This window comes from Phyllostomus discolor, chromosome 12 (genome assembly GCF_004126475.2).
Source record: "Phyllostomus discolor isolate MPI-MPIP mPhyDis1 chromosome 12, mPhyDis1.pri.v3, whole genome shotgun sequence".
Classification (NCBI taxonomy): Eukaryota; Metazoa; Chordata; class Mammalia; order Chiroptera; family Phyllostomidae; genus Phyllostomus; species Phyllostomus discolor.
In genome coordinates, this window is record NC_040914.2 from 67,462,594 (window position 1) to 67,473,466 (window position 10,873).

The following is a 10,873-nucleotide window of genomic DNA, read 5'->3' on the forward strand; positions in this document are numbered from 1 at the left end:
GTATGGAGACACTGATGACCCCATGTGGAGTCAGAGAGGCACGTCTACGGGTTCAGTAGCCGAGGCGGGGGGGGGGGGGGGGGGGGGGGGGGGGGCGAGGGCTGAGGGATTGAAAGGCTGTGGAATCAGAACTACGTTTCTCCAGAGTGGGTAATGGGGTGTCTAGAAGTAGTTTCTAGAAATGGAGACAGAAACCCCTGAGATGTGGAATCTGTTTCGTCTGGGGTGTGTGTCTGGAGGCTCAAGGGTGTGGGGCCTCAGGTGAGTGGGTGGGGCTTCCTGGAGTAGTGATGGGAGTCTGTGAGTTCACCAGTGTCTCAGCTCGGAGTATAGTGATGGGGTCTCTGGGTCAGTAACCCGAGGCTGTAGGTCAGTATGTGGGTGATGGATAGCCTCTACTGTCAGAATGGGGTCCGTGGGATCGCTGGTCCTGGGTTTGGGGCAGAAAGCGGGGGTCTGTATGTTAAGGAATGGGGCATACACTTTCAGTAGTGGGTGTCTGTGGACTCTCGTATATATCCGCATCTAGATGCATCCAGCTATTCGATGCAGGCGCCTGCGAGAAGCGGGCGCACATGGAGCGAATGCGATTCCTGTCCAACGCCGGCAGTTCCCGGAGACTGACACGGACCCAAGGTGTCAGCACCATCACCCCCGAATGCCTCAGCCCTGAAGGAAGGGTTGGTCGTGCTCCACACCGTAAACTAAAGCAGATAACGTGATTATAATGATAGAAAACTCAAAAGAATAATGGAATAGTCACTACAACCATAGTATTTATTAAAATAGCAAATTATAGAATCAACACACAAAAATCAATATGCTTGCTACCTACCTGTCTGGCCCAGTAGAAGATACCCTGGAGGAAGACGCCCCATTCACAGTCATGGGAAGTAAGGGAACAAATGACCGGGCACAATTGCAAAGAAAAAAGGAGCTGCACACAAACACACATCGCCTAACGTTTCTGATTAGGTAAAATGTGAATAATATGAATTTAGTCATAAGAAACATCAGACACACCAAAACGGAGGAAGTTTGTGTACAATAAGCTGACTGAACTGTTAAAAAGTGTGGAGGTGATGAAATAAAAAAAAAATGAAGAGTTGTTTCATAGTAAAGAACCCTGAATACAAGGGGTGATTATTAAGTGGATCCTAGATTTTTTTTAAAAAAAAATCCATCTATAAAGTAATTACTAAAATTATAAAAAATCAAAAATTGATCATGTATTAGGTAAGCTTGTTGAATCAAGGTGCCGTTTACTGGCTGCACCTGAACACATCCTAGTTCCTGGGAGCTGCGTGCATTCAAGGGTGAGGTAGCTCCACGTCTGCAGCTCCCCTTCAGAGTGGCTTAGCAGCAAGATGTGCATGTAATTTTTCAAAAAGATTAAACACATCAACAAATAAGAAGTCCAAAACATATGTGTACACACTATAAATATTCTCAAATGATGTATAAATAAACCTGAAGGAATGAAAAAGTACATAGTCTCTGGGGTTCTCTAGAATTAGATTCCACAATGAAGATTCAGATTCTTATCTATGAAGGATATTCTCCTGCCATAGTTACCATTTTGTTTGGTGACAAGAGCATCTGAAAGTTACTCTTCGCAACCTCTCGGTATGTGACAGAGCAGGTATCGGTGAGCCCAGGGGGACATCCTACAAGTCCTCACGGGGGGAAAGGACTTTGGAAAGTGACGGCAGTTGGGGGGGGGGGGGTTCTACCATCTAAACAGTCTCCCAGAGACTTGAGATAGGGGGAGTCTTAAATCCATGACTTCCCTCTGCCCCTGGTCCCTTCCTTCCTCCTCCTAGTCTTAGTAGCTGGTGAAGCTGGACGGAAAAACAATGCCAAGAATAAACGAGGTTTCAAAATAAATGTCACTGAGGTAAGCCCAACACCTCTTCCTTCTCCATTTCCACCGTCCTCCCTGGGGGAATTCGATGGTCATGGGTGCCTCACCACATACAGCGAAAACCTGAGACTATCACCCCTTTTCCTCTCCATCACAGATGCTCACGGTTCCCAGGGGATGCCAGAGATCCGAGATGCCTGCCCACCCTTCCCTTGGGAGGACTGCGGCCACAGCCTGAGAACTGCTGACCGAACACAATTATTTATCACAGGTGAGCTTTTGCTCTCAACCTGGTTTCATGCAGTGTGTGTGGAAACAAAGAAACTGTGACAATAAAAGGGAAGGAAACCAGTCTGTATCCCCCAGATGTCCCCTGAGGATCTCATCACCGGCAAGGGACCCAAGCTGACCATGTAGCCCAGTGCCCCGCCCCCTGAAGATGAACCCTGCCACATACCTGCCCACTTACCACCTGCATTCCAACCACTGCTGCAGCCCATCTGACGGCCCCTCCGGACGCACCTCCACCATCTCACCCAGTGACCCACAACCCATCCAAGTCTAAATCCAATGGCCCTTTTCCCATCAAGTCCACTAACAACAGCGCTCAGAGCAGGAACTTCCCCAGCCCATTGACGTTCAGTCCAGAGTCCACCAGCCAGTCGGTCCACTGGCAACTCTGAGCCCAGGGCTCCTTTAGCCTGTGCTCTTCCTGTAGGGATTCGTGTGGAGTCCCTTGGTATGAAAAATGGGAACAAGCTGGGGTAGTTTTGTGAAAGGTCATTGAGTTGTACACTTCAGTTTCGTTCACTTTCAGCAAGTAGTATATGCATCAGTATAACTCACAAAAAATATGTCTCGGGATGACAAACTCCACCCTGATGAAAAATCCCCTTGATCCTCTGAATTCTCCATTCACTTTTTATGGCTTATTCGTCCGGCAACCTCATGAGTGACCCTAATCCTTCTCATTCCCAGACTCCTGTCATCTCCTCACTCCACCAAAACAAAACACAGCCCACACTAAGAAAAAGATGCAAAGAGACCTGGGTTCAGACCCCATCTGACGTTCCGTGAGCTTTCTCCTGGTGATTTCCCGAGCCGAGAACCACTGGGTGAGAGAAGGGAGGACAGGCTCACTGCCATAGCACAATGCTTTTAAACTTTTATAACAACACAGGGGACATCAGGACTTCAAGATACAGAAGGCACAGAACGTGAAGGCAATTATTAACTGCCAAAAATAAAGCACCATAAACACTATGAAAACACCCTAAGATGCAGACCCACGTTGGAATGATAGAGGGTTTCAGCAAAAGGAGGTCTGAATAATTCATATTTTTGGGAATTGATCGAATTTCTTTTTTTAACATAACTAATCAACTTCAAAATTTTCGAGTCTTTCAAAGGCAGTATATTCTCTCTAGTTTTTATCCTATTCAATTTTTGATTTTAGAATAAATTTAGATTTGTAGAAAAGGTTCTAAGATGGTATACAGAATATACCATAATATATCCTGGTTATATAATATAACCAGGATACATTCGTCAAAACTGAACAGTTAACATAGATACAATACCATTAACTAAATGACAGGCTTTTTTCAGATTTCACCAGTCTCTCCATTAATTTCTCTTTTCTGTGCCAGAATCTAACCCAGAATATCACAATTTTTAGTCTCCCTGTCTCCGTCGTCTCCTCTGATCTGCAGCAGTTTCTTAGTCCTTCTTTGTTTTCCGTAACTAGGAAAACTTAAAGAGCATTGATCACATATTTTGTACAATATCCCCCAATTTTTATTTTTCTCCCATACTCTCGTTATTAGACTGGAGTTATGGTTTTTATAGGAAATAAAAGTGCCACAAAAAAAGAAGCGCCCCTCTCATCAAATCATATGGAGGGTGCATTGTATGCACAGGATAACTCTGGTGATGTCAGCCTTGACCGCTTGGTCCAGTGTTTCTACCAGGTGTCTACACCGTAAAGCACTTTTTATTCTCCCTTTTCATACCTGATCACTTGGAAGTGAGTCACTCATTCTTGCTCACACTCCAGGGGAAGAAAGAAAGTAATTGGAATTAATTCAAATTGTCCCATAAATAAGATCTGCCCTTTTCCCCATGTCTACTTATTTGTTCAATCATTCATCTATATTATGATGGACTCATGGATATTTATTTTGTTTCTTGGGTTATAATGCAGTACTAATATTCTTTATAAGTTTGCCAAGTCCATACTTGGCCTCTGTCTCCATTTGCCAAGTCCCTATTTTTTTTAAAATCAGAGAATGGTATTTTAAAACCAATATCTGGAGGAATCATGTTAGCAGAATGGCAGAGTAGGCAGCTGCTCCAGGCTCTCGTCTCCCTGCAGACACATCAAAAACAGGCAGAAAATGCCAGGACCAATTCTATCAGAACTCTGCAAAAACAATCAGCAACTTACGGCAACCAAGCAAATGCTGAATCAAGAAAAAATGTGACTTCAGAATTGTAGAAAAGTTCTGCGGTGATTGTATTTGCTTTTGTCCCACCCATTCCCAGGCTAGGCAGTGCTTTTAAAGCAGTGGCCACACACACTCCCACAGAGTCGCCCTGGTCCCTGGCAGGGAGAAAGAGAGAAGACATTATTCGGAAAGTATTGTGTGTATCCGTTCAAACCTCCCGTGGGGAGACGGGGCTGGTACCTGAAAGATGGATGCAAGTTGTTCACTGTCTGCTTCAATTAACTGGGGAGTCAGCAAAGGAGAGCAGGCCAGAAAAGTGACGGGCATTGTTCAAAAACACCAGGAGGCACACTGACAACCCTCAGATGCCTGGGGCAAAAAATTACCAGGTCTTACGTAGTTTATCCACTCTAACAGGCCCACCTCAGTGGCTCTGTTTTTCCTGCCTCTACTGCCCGCCACAGCAGTTCTGGCATTTCTCCATCAAGTGCTTCAGTCACCCCACATCTCTAGGAGCCATCCCAGAAACAGGGTCATACTGGCTGGTGCAGATCCTGCCACAGTGTTGAATCCTGTATCCTTGCCCCACCCCCACATCCCTCATTCAAATTTAATCTTCAATGCCACTTGGCCGGCAAGCTCCGATTCTGATCCTGTGGCCACTCCCTGGCTCTTATTAGTACATGACATTGCGCACTGCCATGGTATTGAGATATTGTCCCTCTCTCACTAGCCGACTCAACATGTCTCTGACTGGGGTATATTACGACTTTTTCCCTAGTTATGGACTTGGTGGGAAGCCCTTGGAAGGCTCTGCATTCAGAAGCAATTCAGCTGGATGTGACGAAGGGCATGGCACCTGGGAGAACTGGCTGGTTGTAGGGCTCAAGCAGGGAAAATAAAACATGATCCTGGGCATCATCTAGTGCCATAAATCAAGGATGTGCATTTCCTCCCAGCTTTATTGAGGTGTAATTGATAAAAGTGGCATATTATTAATTTGTATGGCATGACTGTTTGATACATGTATAGATCTTGAAATAATTGCCTTGTTCAAGCTAAATTAACACATCTATTATCTCACATAGTTACCTTTTTTTAGCATACTGAGAACACAATATCTACTCTCTTAGCAAATTTCAGGTGCACAATACATTATTGTTAACTATAGTCACTATTGCATTAGACCCTTGGAATTCATTTATCTTATAACTGAAAGTTTGTACCCTTTAACCAAAACCTCTCCCTACTTTCCTCACCCCAGGTAACCATTGTCTAGAAGAATTTACAGTACAATTTTTAAATATTTTTAAATATGTAAATATTTTAAAAATATCAAAATGACTTAAGAGCAGATCTGAGAGAGCTCATAAAGGCTAAAGCAGAAATAATTTACATACAATACATGATACTATAGAATTATACCCCAAAAGAATAAAATAAACATCCATAAGCATATGGATGTAAATAGATTGAATAAAGGAATAAATAAGGAGACGAGGCAAATCTTCCCTACAGAAGCATTCCAAACAACTTGTGTAGATGCCCCTCCAGGATTTCTCTTCCCTCTTCTTTGAGTGCAGGCTGGACTCAGCGACTCACTTCCAAAGAATAAAGTGTGGAATGGTTTACAGTGGAAAAGCCCAGCGGACACCTCTTTAGCTAAGTGACCAAGGTGAATACAATACCACCAGTGATCACTCATATGATAACATGTACCACCTGATATGCTGTAGTGAGCAGTGGAATACACCCCTGTGGTCTTCTTAAAATCCCATAATCCAAATCTCATCATGACACAAACCATAAATGAAAAAAATTCTACAAAATACCTGACCAGTACTCTTCAAAACTCTCAAGTTTATTAAAAAAAAAAAAGAAAAGAAAACTAGGAAAGACTGAGAACTGTCCCATGTTACAGAAAAACTACTGGCACGTGAAGACTCAAATGCAGTTTGTCACCAGAATTAGATCAGGGAAGTGAAAGTGGATATGGGTGACAAGACAGATCAAACACAAACAAGTTTAGAGTGCAGCTCGCAGCACTGTACCACTACTAACGTCACAGTGTTGCCCAGTGTGCTGCGGTTATGTAAAATGTTAAGTTTGGGAAAATTGGATGAAAGGTATACAAGAACTCTCCATACGAGATTTCCTACTTTTCTGAAAATTCAAAATTATTCCAAAATTAAAAGTTTATTTAATATGCTAAAGTGTAAAAACCACACTGTACAAAGGCCCTAAAAAGAATAAACAAAATACAGCAGAGGACAGGGGCAGAGGGAGTTGTGACTCTTACAAATGAAACTAAAAAGAATGACTCTTATTTATTGGGAATCCATCACCAGCCTTATTTTCCTCGTAGATATGCCCTAGAGATGAAAATAAAATGCAGTACACTGTCCTCCAAGGAGCGAGAGCCCCGCAGGCCTCTGTGGGGAGGCTCAGCCGAGTCAGCCAAAGGGAAACAGTGGCCGAGACTAGCTGCATCTTGTCCCCAGGAACCAGGGGTAGATATCTTTCTGGTTAAGCTATTTTTGAGTTTGTTGAAGTTCCCAAGTGCACATATTAAATCTTTTCTTCAAATGCGAGGAGCTTTCAGCCACCAAATTTTTCTGCCTCTTTCTCTTCTCTTTCTGGAACTAATATTGCTCTTTTTAAAAACTGAGGGATAATTGACATGTAATATTATATTAGTTTCAGGTGAACAACATGATGTTTCAATATTTGTATACGCTGCAAAATGGTCAGCACAAAAAGTCTAGTTACCATCCATCACCATACAAAGTCACAGCATCGTTTCTTGTGATTACAACATTCCAGATTTACTTTCTTAGCAAGTTTTAAATATGCAGTAGAATACAATATCACGGACTACACTCACCATGCTGCACATTACACCTCGTGACTTATTTATTTTATAACTGGAAGTTTGTAACCCTTGACCCTCCTCACCCATTTTGCCTGCACCCAATCTCCTTCCCACAGCGCATGTTCAGTGCAATATATTTCATGGCTTCCCAAGGAGCTCGTTTGTATGCATTCATTTTTCTACATCCCCTTAGCTTTCTGTTCACCAGCTGGACTACCTCCACTGATCTGTCTTCAGTTATTTCTTCCTTCTGCTGGCCCAGACATGCAGTTGAACTTCTCTAGTGAATTACCTGTATCATTATTATACTTTCAAAACTCCAGATATTTCTATTTGTCCATATTTACAATATCGATCTACTTACTCATATTGCCTATTTTATGAGCATGCAATTGTATTTTTAATTTTTTAAAAGATTTTATTTCTTTGATTTTAGAGAGAGGGCTAGGGAGGAAGAAAGAGAAGAAGAGAAACATCAATATGCAAGAGATCCATCAGTTGGTTGCCCCTTGCATGCCCCCAGCTGGGGACCTGGGCCACAATCCAGGCATGTGCCCTGACCGGAAATTGAACCAGTGACCTTTCAGTTCACAGGCTGGCGTTCAATCCACTGAACCACACCAGTCAAGACTGTATTTTTAATTCCTTAGATATAGTTTCTATTAGTTTTAAAAATATCTCTATAGTACCTATTTTGAAGTCCTTTTCAGATAAGTCCAAAATCTTTAGCCCCCTCAGAGAGCATCTCCACTGACAAATTTTGTTTATAAGGCACACTTCCCTATTTCTTTGCATGTATTATTGAAAAATGGGTGTTGCAGGTTATACATTACATCAACTTTGGATTCTGTTCCCGCCTTGTGGCTGGTTGTGGTGGCTAAATATGTTCGTTAGTTTGTTTAGTGACTTTCCTGGACTAATTCTGAAGTGTGTTTCCCCCTCTGTGTGTGTGACTGCAGTCATCTTGTTGCCTAGAACTTGGCATTCCACCCCTACATCCTTGTTACCTCCCTGCAATTAGAACATGGCATTTACCTCTATTCTATTTAGAGAATATGGGGAGATTTATGGAAGTGATGAAGGAAAAGAAAGGAATTCTGTAAATGTGCATATAATGTCCTGGCAAACCTATAAGAGGTGCCTCTGTGAAAATGACCAGAAGCAACACAAGCAAAAGGTTTGAGAAGTGAACGACAGTGCAGAACACTGAACAGGTTTCAGAAGTGGCCTGTGGATAGCACTCAAGTGAGGGAGACCAGAACTGCGCTGCAAAGGCTTGGAAAGCTAAATTCATAGCTGAGCTGCAGCCCCACCAAACACCAGGCCAGAGTGTTTGTTACTATACAAACCAACACAGGTTGGCCACTAACTAAAATGGAAGCTTTAAAGAGGAAGCATGTCATATAATACCCAAAATGTGTGAGACACAGTATAAACCAGCATAATTGCATTCTGTTAGATTCACAGTTTTGCCTTGTTGCCGTTCCCAGCTAGAAGTCTTCTCAGTAACTCCTGCAGCACATTTTAATTTCTTAGGGTTCAGAAAGGTTCATGGGAACAAGTCATAGCCGGGGGTCACTTCAGTGTGTGCAGATATCCACAAAAAAGAACACACCGTGGTTTACAACTAGTCCACTGCAGAGACGCAGGGCGCCCTGAGGCAGGTGCAGAATTGCTCGTGGTTGGCCAGTCCTGAGAGCTCAGTGCCCTGGGTGACTCATCAAGAATAATGTGCACAGAGAGGGGCCTTTTGTCCTGGAAAGATGGGTGGGGTCCACTTTTTAGGAACACACGCCAAGTGTTAGGGGTAGGAATCTGGAGAGTGATCAGTTTACTCTAGGTGAGGAATTTCTTCTGAGATGTCCACTTTGGAATGTGAACACAATCACCCTCCTTAGAAGTCATTTAAAGGAGCTCAGCTCTTCAGTTGCCTTGATCCTCTGGGATGAAAATTAGGCTTGTGACATGGGATTAAGGAGTCCAGTGGTGTTTTCATCAGCTCAAGCTACTACAATAAAGTAGCATAAAATGGGTGGCTTAAATGACAGGCGTTTATTTCTCACAGCTCTGCAAGCTGGAAAGTCCGAAGTCAAGTTGGCAGCAGATTTGTTATCTGGTGAGGACCCACTTGCTGGTTTCAAGACCACCACCTCCTTGCTGTATCCTCCTATGGAGGAGAGAGAGAGAGAAGGCAAGCTCTCTGGTCTCTTTTTATAAGGCCAATAACCCATCATGTGCACCCACCCTTATGACCCTCTAAACCTATTTACCTCCCAAAGTCACCATCATCACCTGGGGGTTAGGGTTTCAATACATGAATTTTGGGGAGACATCTTTTAATCCATACCAGGTAGGCAGAATAACGTCCTCTCCACCCCCCTGAAATATCCATGTCCTAGTCCCAAGAACCTGTGAGTTTTACCTACCTAGAAAAAGGAACTTTGCCAGTGTGATTGCATTTAAGGACACTGAATTGGGGGAATTATTCTGGATTATCTGGGTGGGCTGAATTTAATCATGTGAGTCTTGAAAAGTAGAGAAACTTTCTTGGTTCTCAGAAAAGTGGATGAGACTACAAAGAATGGTCCAAGAGATGCAACATTGCCAGCTTTGAAGCTAGAGGAAGGAGACCATGACCCAAGGAATGCAGGAAGACAAGAGAAGCTAGAAAAGGCACAAACCCCCACCCCCCCACACAAAGATTCTCCCCTAGAACTTCCAGAAAAGAACACATCAACAACTTTATTTTAGCCTGATGAGACCCATCTTGCACTTCCAACCTACAGAATGGTTAAGAAAATAATGTTGTATTGTTCTAAGCCACTAAATTTGTATAAATTATTACAGTAGCAATAGTAATTAATATAAGTGCTTTGGTGGATGTCCAGAGTCCTAACATCTCATGAGAATTTGTTGGGCTTCCGAAATTCACCATGCTCCTTCAGCCAGAGCTATTTTTACAGGTCTTGTATTTTGGTGGAGATATGGAGGTGGGAAAACTTACTTAGTGACATTGATTTCAGGAAAAAGCATATTCCTGCTAACATAGCCAAGATCCAGACATTTAGTACAGGTGGTGGAGAATGAGGGGGAAAGAGTTACAATTCTGGAACTCCTTGCGGTGAAGGAATTTAAGAGTTTATCCTTACACATATATCCGAATCTTCAGAGCAGAAACCTTCTGAGAACAAAGTGTGCGGCATTCCTTTCTCCCAGGTTCTCCAAACATGAATAGCTGGACCTCTGCCATCTGGGGGATTTGATGGAGGTTGAAGATGAAAGGCAAGCTATTTGTGGAGGCTATGGTGACACTGGGGGTGGGGGGACTTACCACACCCACCAGATTAATTCTGGATTAAATTTGAATTTCCAGTCTGGCTTATGATATTCAGCATTTCTCATGTGCTTATTAGTCATGCATATACTTTAAGAAGTATCTTAATTGCCTTGACTGGTGTGGCTCAGTGGAATGGGTATGGTACTGCAAACCCGAAGGTCTCTGGTTCGACTCCTGGCCAGGGCAACTGGTTGGCAGGGGGCATGTAAGAAGCAACCGAAAGATGTTTCTGTGGCACATCAATGTTTCTCTCCCTCTCTCTCTCCCTCCAACTCTCTCTAAAAATAAATAAATAAAATCTTTTTTTAAAAAGTATCTTTATTAAAATCTTATGCCCATTTCTATTGGGTTGT